Raw genomic sequence first — 14273 nt, forward strand, 5'->3', positions numbered from 1 at the left:
CAGATCGAAAGAAACATGATATAAAGAAAATGTAGTTTATTTCAGAAGAACAGAATAGCATACTCTGATCTGTCTATGCCATATGGCTGTGGGTTACACTAGTTCATTTAGCAGACAAGATTTTCTTAAAATTCCGTGGCATTATTTTATATTATTTTATAGTATGAAGAATACAATTGAACATAGCTGAATAAAATAGAAAGGATGTTTTCTCCAAACGATTTCTGAGGGAGTACGCATACGGCTATTCAATGAAACACGTCCTCCTATATGCTTAATTTATAGTTATTTATGCAACTTTAGTTGTGATACAAACATTGGACTATATGTTTTTATTTTTAATACATTCCAAGGCTGCATGATGCGACTCTAATGATGATTTGAAAAAAGTTGCATGAAAGGCAGGAGCTCTGCTTTATTTCTTGCTCAGCCTGCACACACTTCATCAGTCTCTCATTCACAATTTGACAAGCACTTGATAATATCTCGAATTTCCCGACGGCAGTGATGCTCCCTAAAAAAATACATGCCTTTTACGGCCATTGGCTGCCCTTGGGCTGTACATGATCATTATAATTCCCTTCTCCTGGCTGTGTGTTCCGAAGCACCTCTCACTCACATGGCTCTCTTAGATATCTCAATTCTTATTAGCCAATGTCTGTCATGTGATCGGGTTCTTCTCACACGCGTCTATCTCAACTCCGAAGTAGGCTATAAGTGAAGACAGACACATCGGGGACGCACCTGCTCACATCCTTGTTATTGAATTCCGAGGTGCATATGGAAGATGTTAGAAGAACTGTCCTCAATTACATTTCGTCAGCCAATAAGATGAGTAGGCCTAACGAACAGCAAAAGCATTAGCCTATGTCAATCTACTTCCCCCATAGTTCAAAAGTTGACCTATTCTATTAGTCAACTTGTCCTTCTGTGCGAGAACTACATATTCCAAACATAGTCTGGGAATGCCCTGTTTCTTGCCTTCTTGCCTGCACACAAGCTGGGCATCATTCACAAGTGATAATATATCATTCACAAGTGATAGGCTAATATTGTCACCCATCAGAGTATTCTTGATTTAATTTTGTCTTTACATATACTAAATAATATATGCGTGAAATTAGTTTTGATTTAGAGTGGACCATTATCATGCACCTGTCTCAGAACAGGGGCAGGGGAAAAAATACATGTCATCTATGCACTTAAATAGCGAATGGAGGACGCTTTTCCCTTGGTTTATTTTCATGTCAGCCAGATAGTAAAGCGATGCAATGTGCTTAATATTAGGAAAGATGAGAAATATATATTGTAGGCCTAGCCTATAGAAAGCTGATGGGATCCTCCTCTTTTTATTAGAGGCCCTCAAAACTCTGTTTTCTCATGCGATTGCATAGCCTACAGAGTTGTTGCGCAACATAAGCTCATGGGCTCTCTTGAAGTGTTTGATTTGATTTTGAATTACATTTGCATTGATGTCAGAGTGATTAGAGGGACCAGGCAGTTGCAGGTTTGGTAGGCTTCTAATAACCATCAGCAGCATCAGAGATTGTAGAAGGCTAATTAACATGACTAAACGGTCACATGGAATTTGCCTGCGGTCATGACTCGTGACCGCCGGTGTGGCGGTAATACGGTCACCCGTAACAGCCCTAGCTGGAACAATACCAGTATCGCGATACTCGTTAGTATTTTGGCAAGGAAGTATTGAACTTCTTTAGGAAAACAGCCCTAATGTTGGAAACAAACATCCTGTTGTCATCCAGAGTCACATGTATTTATTTTCCAAGTTGTAGCACACAATATTTTACATACAGCAGGTTTTTAAAGGACCAAGGACTTTGGTCTGCTTCTTGTTTTTATTTTTGCCATGGGGGAAAAAAATGCGATATCGTCACAGCCCTAGTGGACACACATCACAGGAGGTTTGATGTACTCTAATTGGGTAGGACAGGCTCGTGGTAATGACTGGAGCAGAATAAGTCCGTTCCGGCCTTTATTATGAGCCGTGCTGCCGTCAGCAAGCTCCTGTGACACACATATACACAAGTTTACACATAAGTACATGTACACGTACACAAACGCACACATACACACCTGTCACTGACTTGTCACGTTCGCCTGTCACTCACCTGTCATTGGTCCAGAGTGACCGGGTCAATTCAATCAGACAAAGCTAGTTTGCTCTGCTGAAGAGCCTCTGAGATGTGGAGGTAGTGCTGACGCCTAGCTAGTGTAACATCAGCAGCCCTGTCCACTGGTTTGGCACATACTGCACATCACATTGCCTTTCAATACAATACTGGCTCTGTGTTTATTCTACACTGACAGCTACACTGTTTTTTCACAGAAACATTTTGCACAAACATCATCCAAACCGGGAAAATGTAGCCTACATCAGTCCTAGCTCTAACTGCTGAAAGACTGACATAACACAGTCATAAAGCAGTCATATTTAGCTAACTCTTGGCTGGCAGAAACCACAATATGAATGAGCTAATAGCAATTACTATTTACAATTCATCACATCACGGGTGGTCTCTCCATTGATCGAAATAATTGAGTAAAACACTTGTTAAAAATCTAAACTAATCCGACATTTGTGCGCGCCACCACATTTGTTTTTTTGCATCAGCCAAAGATAAGAAGAGGAGACAAGATAAGTTTGGTCTGTTTGCAGTAAACTTCACTTACGGAAGTTTACTCGAAAGATGAGTGAACCATTCCTTCACCTCAGTATCCTCTCAAAGCTAGATGGGACTCTACCGTCCCACCTGACCAACATCCGGTGAAATGGCAGAGTGCCAAATTCAAATTAAATTACTATAAATATTCAACTTTCATGAAATCACACATGCAATACACCAAATTAAAGCTACACTTGTTGTTAATCCAGACAACGTGTCAGATTTCAAAAAGGCTTTACAGCTAAAGCAAACCATGCTATTATCTGAGGATAGCACCCCCTCAAACAAACACAGACAATCATATTTCAACCCGCCAGGCGCGACACGAAACTCAGAAATAAAGATGTAATTCATGCCTTACCTTTGACGAGCTTCTTCTGTTGGCACTCCAATATGTCCCATAAACATCACAAATGGTTCGATTAATTCCGTCGTTATATATATAAAATGTCCATTTATTTGGCGCATTTGATCCAGAAAAACACCAGTTCCAACATGACTACAAAATATCTCAGACGTTACCTGTAATCTTTGTCCAAACATTTCAAACAACTTTCCTAATACAACTTTAGGTATTTTTTACGTAAATAATCGATAAAATTTAAGACGGGATAAACTGTGTTCAATACCGGAGGAAAACAAAGTGGAGCGTGCTTTCAGGTCACGCGCCTCTAACAAACAGCACACTTCACTCGACCCTCGTTCTGAACAGGGCTACTTCTTCATTTCTCAAAGGAAAAACATCATCCAATTTCTAAAGACTGTTGACATCTAGTGGAAGCGATAGGAAATGCAAGCAAGGGCCTTAAAATTCTAGATCTAGATTCTAGATTCATTGAAAACTCATTGAAAAGAGAGTGACCTGAAAGAAATGTTTCCCTAGATGGTTTGTCCTCGGGGTTTCGCCTGCCAAATAAGTTCTGTTATACTTCCAGACATCATTCAAACAGTTTTAGAAACTTCAGAGTGGTTTCTATCCAAATATACTAATAATATGCATATTAGGTGTCCATTACAATCTATGCAATAATCGGAATGCATTATTTGTCACCAGTATTTGAAAACATGTGAATAAAACTGTAAATACATTATGCTCCATACATAGATACATCATATATACATACATACTGTATGCTACTGTACTGTAGAAATGACAACAATATACAGAAAATAAGGCACTTACTTTGATAGGAATGCACACATGTCCAAAGTTATTATTTGTTATAAAAACAAACAATGAAGGCAATGCGAGCACCAGCCAGAAAAAGTTTGTTCAAGATTGCGCAAATGTCTACATACATGATCTGCGGAAACACTGGGGACGTGCTTGGGCTCTCCTCCAAGAGAGAAGTTTGTCCGGCTAAGTAAAGCCTATATTCTGTCCGTTGTTTGAGGTTGAGAGGTTGCATGTTAAGCTGGCTTCTCACCAAAACACAGAGGAGCTTGTTTGTTTGCCTCACACTCTCTCTCTTTGCCAAACACTTAAATCAGACAACATCTGACAACGGCTCATTCACTTCAGTAGGCAAAGAGTGACACTACGCTTTGGATTAAATATTCAGAGGACACATTCATTCTGTGGATAGTTTTAGAAATTAATATCTGTGTGTGTGTGTGTGTGCGCTTGTGTTTATTATTAGCGAGGGTCCCTGTCAAGCCACTGTAGAGTCAGGAGTCACTGAACAGTGTTTGTGTGCACTGAGGTGATAAAGCTAGCCAGGCAGCATGGTCCAAGAGAAGGGAGTGTGTGTGTGTGCGGTGGGGGGGGGTAGGGTTGTCATGTCCCACCGCCCTCTCTGATGTCAGAACATTATCAGAACGGCGGTCTGTATTGATTTTTAACCGGGAGGTCTGATTTCAGGCAGAGAGGTGGATGGGACACACAAGCTGGTGCCTGCTGACCACATGGCATAGTTAGCATGGACAGAGTGATAGGATGAAGGAGGGATGTATGAATGGAGAAGAAGAATGAGGGAGGAAGGTAGTGAGCCAGGGCAGGTCAGAACCCCAGGATGATCCTGATCCTCTCATTTAAGAGGGTCAGGTGCCCCCACTCCCTGTGCCTGCGTTGCCCAAAGCCTCTGCCCCCCTGATTACCTAACCAAAGCCCAAATAATGAGTGGCTAGCAAATACGGCCTAATTGAAAGGGCTGTAAATCCATTACATATTGGTCAGGGATAATCAGGAGTGCTTTAATCACTTTTATCTATTCAGGAACAGTGGAGCTGCAGCACCACCACACAGCACAGCCCTCAGCCTTGCAGTACCACCACACAGCACAGCCCTTAGCCTTGCAGTACCACCACACAGCACAGCCCTTAGCCTTGCAGTACCACCACACAGCACAGCCCTTAGCCTCGCAGTACCACCACACAGCACAGCCCTCAGCCTTGCAGTACCACCACACAGCACAGCCCTTAGCCTCGCAGTACCACCACACAGCACAGCCCTTAGCCTTGCAGTACCACCACACAGCACAGCCCTTAGCCTCGCAGTACCACCACACAGCACAGCCCTTAGCCTTGCAGTACCACCACACAGCACAGTTCATGGCTAGGCTACATATCCTTGGCTGGAGATTTCTCCCCAACCCACAGAATAGAATGGGCTTAGTTTGGAAGCTGACAGTGAGCTTGAAGTTAGATGGTTGTCCTGTGTGTGAAGGAGGGAAAAAGGGGAAGATAGTGAGGGTTGAACATTTCGGGGAGCCACCTACCAGGGTGGTTAGACACACACACACACACACACACACACACACACACACACACACACACACACACACACACACACACACACACACACACACACACACACACACACACACACACACACACACACACACACACACACACCTGGTTAATTTGGTGTGCTCATACTACAGTACGTGACCAAAAGTATGTGGACACCTGCTCGTCAAACATTTCATTCCAAAATCATGGGCATTAATATGGAGTTTGTCTCCATTTTGCTGCCATAACTGCCTCCACTCTTCTGGGAAGGCTATCCACTAGATGTTGGATCATTGCTGTGAGGACTTGCTTCCATTCAGTCACAAGAGCATTAATGTGGTCGAGCACTGATGTTGTGTGATTAGGCCTGGCTCACAGTCGGCGTTCTAATTCATCACAGAGGTATGCGATGGGGTTGATGTCAGGGCTCTGTGCACACCGATCTCGACAAACCATTTATGACCTTTCTTTGTGCACAGGGGCATTGTCATGCTGACACAGAAAACTGTTGCCACAAAGTTGGAAGAACAGAATCGCCTAGAATGTCATTGTATGCAGTAGCGTTAAGATTTCCTTTCACAAACTTAGGGGCCTAGCCCAAACCATGAAAAACAGCCCCAGACCATTATTCCTTATCCACCAAACTTTACAGTTGGTGCTATTTATTCGGGCAGGTAGCGTTCTCCTGGCATCCCCCAAACCCAGATGTGTCCGTCGGACTGCCAGATGGTGAAGTGTGATTCATCACTCCATAGAACACATTTCCACTGGTCCAGAGTCCAATAGCGGCAAGCTTTACACCACTCCAGACGACGTTTGGCATTGCGCATGGTGATCCCGGCCATGGAAACCCATTTCATGAAGCCCCCACAAACAGTTATTGTGCTGACGTTGCTTCCAGAGGCTGTTTGGAACTTGGTAGTGAGTGTTGCAACCGAGAACAGACCATTTTTACGCGTTACGCGATTCAGCACTCGGCGGCCCCGTTCTGTGAGCTTGTATGGCCTACCGCTTCGCATCTGAGACTATGTTGCTATTAGACGTTTCCACTTCACAAAAACAGCACTTACCTATTGACCGGGGCAGCTCTAGCAGGGCAGAAATTTGACCAACTGACTTGTTGGAAAGGTGACATCCTATCACAGTGCCATGTTGAAAGTCACTAAGCTCTTCAGTAAGACCATTCTACTGCCAATGTTTGTCTATGGAGATTGCATGTCTGTGTGCTCGATATTATACACCTGGTAGCAACGAGTGTGGCTGAAAGGGCCGAATCAACTAATTTGAAGGGGTGTCCACATACTTTTGGCAATTTGGTCGAATTAGACATTTCTCGCTTTATTGAGGGATCATTAGGCTTCTTTCCTGGCGACTCGAGGAATGTCCGTTTGAAGGCCTCTCACAGTTCCAATGCTCCCCTGCTTCAAAAAAGCAGAGAAAGAAGCAAAGAAAGCTTTTCAGCCTCTCCACCAATTTCCTTTAGAATTGTTTTAAAATTGCATTGAAAGAGTGGAAAGGGGAGACAAGAGATTGGATCCAGGGGCAGTTGTTCTAATTCAGAGAAGTAAAAGCTTTCAAAATCCCTTTTTTTCCCACTCTCCTTTATTACCTCTTCTGCTTTGAGATGTTTTCTCAAATCTTGATTTGTCTGTTGTGAGACGCCTAGGCCAGACTTGTACAAGCAATAATCCCTCCATTTTAACCTAACTTCATTTTTTCTAAGTCAAAAAAGAAGACTAATTGAATTATGCCCCTCTACTTTACTCTACCCCCAACACATCCCACACACACACATACACCCACACATGCACACGCACACACACACACACACACACACACACACACACACACACACACACACACACACACACACACATGCACACACACACACACACACACACACACACACACACACACACACACACACACACACACACACACACACACACACACACACACACACACACACACACACACACACACATACACACACACACACACACACCCATTCGCCTTTTCTTTTAATTTGTTAGGCAAATGTACTTTCCATTTCAGGATGCGTTTGTGCAGGGGCGAATTCTTGGGGACTTTGGCCCCTGAATGGCCTATTGCAGCATTCTTCCATTGACACATTCATTAACTGAGGCAGAGAGTGAAAGGTAGCGGGGCTTGTATTTTCTCCAGCGTGCTAGCTTCTCCACCATGAGAGCGACCACAGGGGTCTCCCTACATATGTTCTCTACATCCAGCCATTGTCACCTAATTCTGAAAGGGCTCAAAAGGACGGGACCCCCTTCACACCGCGAAAAACAACACAGGCCAACAGTAACAATTGTTGGCTTTCGGATTCAGAATAACAAAATTGCCTCCCCCTCCCCTCCTCTCCCTCCTCGCCCCCCTCCTGGGTTCCCCCTGACCTCACACTCTCATGGGAGAAATCGCAGGGCGGCTTTCTTCATCACAATCAGATATGGAAAATAGGCCTGCTTCAATTGCCACTTGCCCCTCAGTCCTTCAGCGGCCTTCAGTCAGCCCAGGGAGAATGAAACACAGCATTTTGTGTGTGGCAGCCGAGATCTGATATCTTCTATACGTAATGAATACGCCGGCAATTATTTGTTTGAGTTATTGTGATAAGCCCAGCCTCTTTCATGTATGTATTCATATAGCAGCAGAAAGCATGCGAGCTGGCTTCTTTTATGCCCTGTGTGGAATTGGCAAACTGCTGAGATCAGCTGGCGTAAGCTAGCACTAGAGGGCCAGAGACAGTCTCTCCCTCTCCCCTCCCTCCCTTTCTCTCCCTCTGTCTTTCTGAGTTTCTGGATGTCTTCCAGTCACATTAAGGGAAGTGAAATACCAGACTGTTGGTATAAGCTTTTCAATACTACAGGGAGATTATGTTATCAGAAAGGTAAACTTCACTGTTAGGGGTAAAATGTTCGACTGCACTTCAAAAGCAGGGAGGCAGAAAGGGAAGGAGGGAGGGAGGGATGGATGGAGAAACAGGAAGATAGGATAGATGTAAGGAGCGGAGGAGAGGGAAAGAGAGAGGTGGGCTCTAGGGAGAAAAGGGAAGACATAGGCAGGGTGAGATAGACAGAGAGTGAGGTTGTGTTGCTAGGCTAACTGCTAGCTGGGGCGTTTCCATAGCAGTAAAAGGGGCTGCCCCTTCATTTGGTGAAGTTCTCCTAATTAGCCTTTTGGCGCCCTCAGCCTTCCGCTTTTGTAGCAACCTGCTAGCCCTCTGTTAGCCCCAAATAGAACCTGCTAAGGCAAGGGTCGAACCAGGCAATGAAAACAGGAAGCACTCACATTCAAAGATACCACTCCCGGCCTGGCCTTGTCTTTTGACTAACCTAAATCCTCAAACACCTATAAAAATAAATAGGGGACCTCAGGAGCAGACGTAGTGGGGCTAGTGTGTGTGTGTGTGTGTGTGTGTGTGTGTGTGTGTGTGTGTGTGTGTGTGTGTGTGTGTGTGTGTGTGTGTGTGTGTGTGTGTGTGTGTGTGTGTGTGTGTGTGTGTGTGTGTGTGCGTGTGCGTTTGCGTTTGCGTGCACTCACCCATAAGTGTAATGCAGTCTATGAATGAAGGGGTTGCACTCTCAGGCAGGCATCAAGCATCTCAGGTTTTGTGCTGGGCCATGCACCGTTTTGGTCGGGGTGTTTGGGGAAATGCTGTTAAGCTGCTAAGCCAAGTGTATTGCAACCCTGGGCTGTCTGAAAGGGAAGTGATATATCCCAGGGTCAGTTTGGGGGTCGTACGTTGAGCCGAACACTTTCACGTGGGTTCATTTGAATTGTGTTTCGTATAGAGCCCTGTTGCATATTCACTGGAACCTTAGATATGACTGGTATCTTTCACTGTCAAAAAGTGTGACTGAATGTTGTGAAACGTTGTGTCATTGAGAAGAATTAGTTATTTATATCATGGGTATTTTTTTATCTCCTACAATCATGAGTGTATGAAGACATCTGTAAATCAGATGCAGCAGGGTAGGAATGAGTGTCATGTCATTGTGACATGATGACTGCCATGATCCAGGGCAAAATTAGTTACACAAACATAACTATCAATGGTAACATAGGCAACAACAGCGGAAGTAGAGAGATGGCACCTATAGTATCAACCCTGTCAATATAGGAGTTAACATGAGTGATGACATGATGAGTGGATGAGCAGTATTGACGTGATGAGTTGATGACTATTAATGACGTGATCAGTAGATGAGTAGTAATGACGTGATGACATGATGAGTAGATGAGTAGTAATGACGTGATCAGTAGATGAGTAGTAATGACGTGTTGAGTAGATGAGTAGTAATGACGTCATCAGCAGATGAGTAGTAATGACGTGATGAGTAGTAATGATGTGATGAGTAGATGAGTAATGATGACGTGATGGGTAGATGAGTAGTAATGACGTGATGAGTAGATGAGTGGTGATGAAGTGATGAGTAGATGAGTAGTAATGTCGTGATCAGTAGATGAGTGGTGATGCCGTGATAAGTAGTAATGACGTGACGACGTGATCAGTAGATGAGTATTAATGACGTGATGAGTAGATGAGTAGTATTGACGTGATGAGTAGATGAGTAATAATGATGTGATCAGTGGATGAGTAGTAATGACATGATCAGTAGATGAGTAGTAATGACGTGATGACGTGATCAGTAGATGAGTATTAATGACGTGATCAGTAGATGAGTAGTAATGACTAATTAGTAGATGAGTAGTAATGACGTGATCAATAGATGAGTAGTAATGACGTGATCAGTAGATGAGTAGTGATGACATGATGAGTAGTGATAATGTGATGAGTAGATGAGTAGGTGAGTAGCGATAACGTGATGAGTAGATGATTAGTGATAACGTGATGAGTAGTGATAACGTGATGAGTAGATGATTAGTGATAACGTGATGAGTAGATGAGTAGTGCTGATGTGTTGAGTAGTGATGATGTGATGAATAGATGAATAGTGATAACGTGATGAGTAGATGAGTAGTGATAACGTGATGAGTAGTGATAATGTGATGAGTAGATGAGTAGTGATAATGTGATGAGTAGATATGACATGATGAGTAATGAGTAGTGATGACGTGATGAGTAGATAATGAGTATATGAGTGTTGATAATGTGATGAGTAGATGAGTTGTGATAACGTGATGAGTAGATGAGTAGTGATAATGTGATGAGTAGCGATAACATGATGAGTAGATGAGTAGTGATGATGTGATGGGTAGATGAGTAGTGATAACGTGATGAGTAGATGATTAATGATAACGTGATGAGTAGTGATAACATGATGAGTAGTGATAACGTGATGAGTAGATGAGTAGATGATTAGTGATGACGTGATGAGTAGATGATTAGTGATGACGTGATGAGTAGATGATTAGTGGTAACGTGATGAGTAGACGATTAGTGATAACATGATGAGTAGATGAGTAGATGATTAGTGATAAAGTGATGAGTAGATGACCGGATGAGTAATGATAACATAATGAGTAGATGATTAGTGATAACGTGATGAGTAGATGATTAGTGATAAAGTGATGAGTAGAGGATTAGTGATAACGTGATGAGTAAATGATTAATGATAACGTGATGAGAAGATGATGAGTAGATTATTAGTGATGAGTAGATGAGTAGTGATAATGTGATGAGTAATGATGATGTGATGAGTAGATGAGTAGTGATAACGTGATGAGTAGATGGGTAGTGATGAGTAGATAATAAGTAGATGAGTAGTGATAACGTGATGAGTAGATGCGTAGTGTTGACGTGATGACTAGATAATGAGTAGTGATAACGTGATCAGTAGATGAGTTGTGATGACGTGATGAGTAGATAATGAGTAGATGAGTAGTATTTCACCTTTATTTAACCAGGTAGGCTAGTTGAGAACAAGTTCTCATTTGCAACTGCGACCTGGCCAAGATAAAGCATAGCAGTGTGAACAGACAACAACACAGAGTTACACATGGAGTAAACAATAAACAGTAAACAAGTCAATAACATAGTAGAAAAAAAATCATCTATATACATTGTGTGCAAAAGGCATGAGGAGCTAGACAATAAATAGGCCATAGGAGTGAATAATTACAATTTAGCAGAATAACACTGGAGTGATAAATGATCAGATTAACATGTGCAGGTAGAGATACTGGTGTGCAAAAGAGCAGAAAAGTAAATAAAATAAAAACAGTGTGGGGATGAGGTAGGTAAATTGGGTGGCCTATATACCGATGGACTATGTACAGCTGCAGCGATCGGTTAGCTGCTCAGATAGCAGATGTTTAATAAAGTTGGTGAGGGAGATAAAAGTCTCCAACTTCTGAGATTTTTGCAATTCGTTCCAGTCGCAGGCAGCAGAGAACTGGAAGGAAAGGTGGCCAAATGTGGTTTTGGCTTTAGGGATGATCAGTGAGATACACCTGCTGGAGCGCGTGCTACGGGTGGGTGTTGCCATCGTGACCAGTGAACTGAGATAAGGCGGAGCTTTATCTAGCATAGACTTGTAGATGACTTGGAGCCAGTGGGTCTGGCGACGAACATGTAGCGAGGGCTAGCCGACTAGAGCATACAGGTCGCAGTGGTGGGTGGTATAAGGTGCCTTAGTAACAAAACGTATGGCACTGTGATAAACTGCATCCAGTTTGCTGAGTAGAATATTGGAAGCTATTTTGTAGATGACATCGCCGAAGTCGAGGATCGGTAGGATAGTCAGTTTTACTAGGGTAAGTTTTGCGGCGTGAGTGAAGGAGGCTTTGTTGCGAAATGGAAAGCCGACTCTAGATTTGATTTTGGATTGGAGATGTTTGATATGAGTCTGGAAGGAGAGTTTGCAGTCTAGCCAGACACCTAGGTACTTATAGATGTCCACATATTCTAGGTCGGAACCATCCAGGGTGGTGATGCTAGTCGGGCGTGCGGGTGCAGGCAGCGAACGGTTGAAAAGCATGCATTTGGTTTTACTAGCGTTTAAGAGCAGTTGGAGGCCACAGAAGGAGTGTTGTATGGCATTGAAGCTCGTTTGGAGGTTAGACAGCACAGTGTCCAAGGAAGGGCCAGAAGTATACAGAATGATGTCGTCTGCGTAGAGGTGGATCAGGGAATCGCCCGCAGCAAGAGCAACATTATTGATATATACAGAGAAAAGAGTCGGCCCGAGAATTGAACCCTGTGGCACCCCCATAGAGACTGCCAGAGGACCGGACAACATCCCCTCCGATTTGACACACTGAACTCTGTCTGCAAAGTAGTTGGTGAACCAGGCAAGGCAGTCATTAGAAAAACCGAGGCTACTGTGTCTGCCGATAAGAATATGGTGATTGACAGAGTCGAAAGCCTTGGCCAGGTCGATGAAGAAGGCTGCACAGTACTGTCTTTTATCGATGGCGGTTATGATATCGTTTAGTACCTTGAGCGTGGCTGAGGTGCACCAGTGACCGGCTTGGAAACCGGATTGCACAGCGGAGAAGGTATGGTGGGATTCGAGCTGGTCAGTGATCTGTTTGTTGACTTGGCTTTCGAAGACCTTAGATAGGCAGGGCAGGATGGACATAGGTCTGTAACAGTTTGGGTCCAGGGTGTCTCCCCCTTGGAAGAGGGGGATGACCGCGGCAGCTTTCCAATCCTTGGGGATCTCAGGAGAGGTTGAACAGGCTGGTTATAGGGGTTGCGACAATGGCGGCAATGAAGTTTTCGATTATCACAGGTTTATCGGTGGTGACCGTGTTACCTAGCCTCAGTGCAGTAGGCAGCTGGGAGGAGGTGCTCTTGTTCTCCATGGACTTTACAGTGTCCCAGAACTTTTTGGAGTTAGAGCTACAGGATGCACATTTCTGCTTGAAAAACCTGGCCTTTGCTTTCCTGACTGACTGCGTGTATTGGTTCCTGACTTCCCTGAACAGTTGCATATCGCGGGGACTATTCGATGCTATTGCAGTCCACCACAGGATGTTTTTGTGCTGGTCGAGGGCAGTCAGGTCTGGAGTGAACCAAGGGCTATGTCTGTTCTTAGTTCTGGATTTTTTGAACGGAGCATGCTTGTCTAAGATGGTGAGGAAGTTACTTTTAAAGAATGACCAGGCTTCCTCAACTGACGGGATGAGGTCAATATCCTTCCAGGATACCCAGGCCAGGTCGATTAGAAAGGCCTGCTCGCAGAAGTGTTTTAGGGAGCGTTTGACAGTGATGAGGGGTGGTCGTTTGACCGCGGACCCGTAGCGGATACAGGCAATGAGGCAGTGATCGCTGAGATCCTGATTGAAGACAGCAGAGGTGTATTTGGAGGGCAAGTTGGTCAGGATGATGTCAATTAGGGTGCCCATGTTTACGGATTTAGGGTTGTACCTGGTGGGTTCCTTGATGATTTGTGTGAGATTGAGGGCATCTAGCTTAGATTGTAGGACTGCCGTGGTGTTAAGCATATCCCAGTTTAGGTCACCTAACAGAACAAACTCTGAAGCTAGATGGGGGGCGATCAATTCACAGATGGTGTCCAGGGCACAGCTGGGAGCTGAGGGGGGTCGGTAGCAGGCGGCAACAGTGAGAGAATTATTTCTGGAGAGATTCATTTTTCAAATTAGAAGTTCGAACTGTTTGGGCATAGACCTGGAAAGTATGACAGAACTTTGCAGGCTATCTCTGCAGTAGATTGCAACTCCTTCCCCTTTGGCAGTTCTATCTTGACGGAAAGTGTTATAGTTGGATATGGAAATCTCCGAATTTTTGGTGGCCTTCCTAAGCCAGGATTCAGACACGGCAAGAACATCAGGGTTGGCAGAGTGTGCTAAAGCAGTGAGTAAAACAAACTTAGGGAGGAGGCTTCTGATGTTGACTTGCATGAAACC

General features: G+C 44.0%; 1 protein-coding gene across 1 annotated transcript in view; it reads left to right on the forward strand.

The window, feature by feature from the left end:
• LOC112261617 (homeobox protein Meis2) overlaps positions 1-14273 on the forward strand; it is a 114425-nt gene that overhangs the window by 47127 nt on the left and 53025 nt on the right.

This window comes from Oncorhynchus tshawytscha, linkage group LG11 (genome assembly GCF_018296145.1).
Source record: "Oncorhynchus tshawytscha isolate Ot180627B linkage group LG11, Otsh_v2.0, whole genome shotgun sequence".
Classification (NCBI taxonomy): Eukaryota; Metazoa; Chordata; class Actinopteri; order Salmoniformes; family Salmonidae; genus Oncorhynchus; species Oncorhynchus tshawytscha.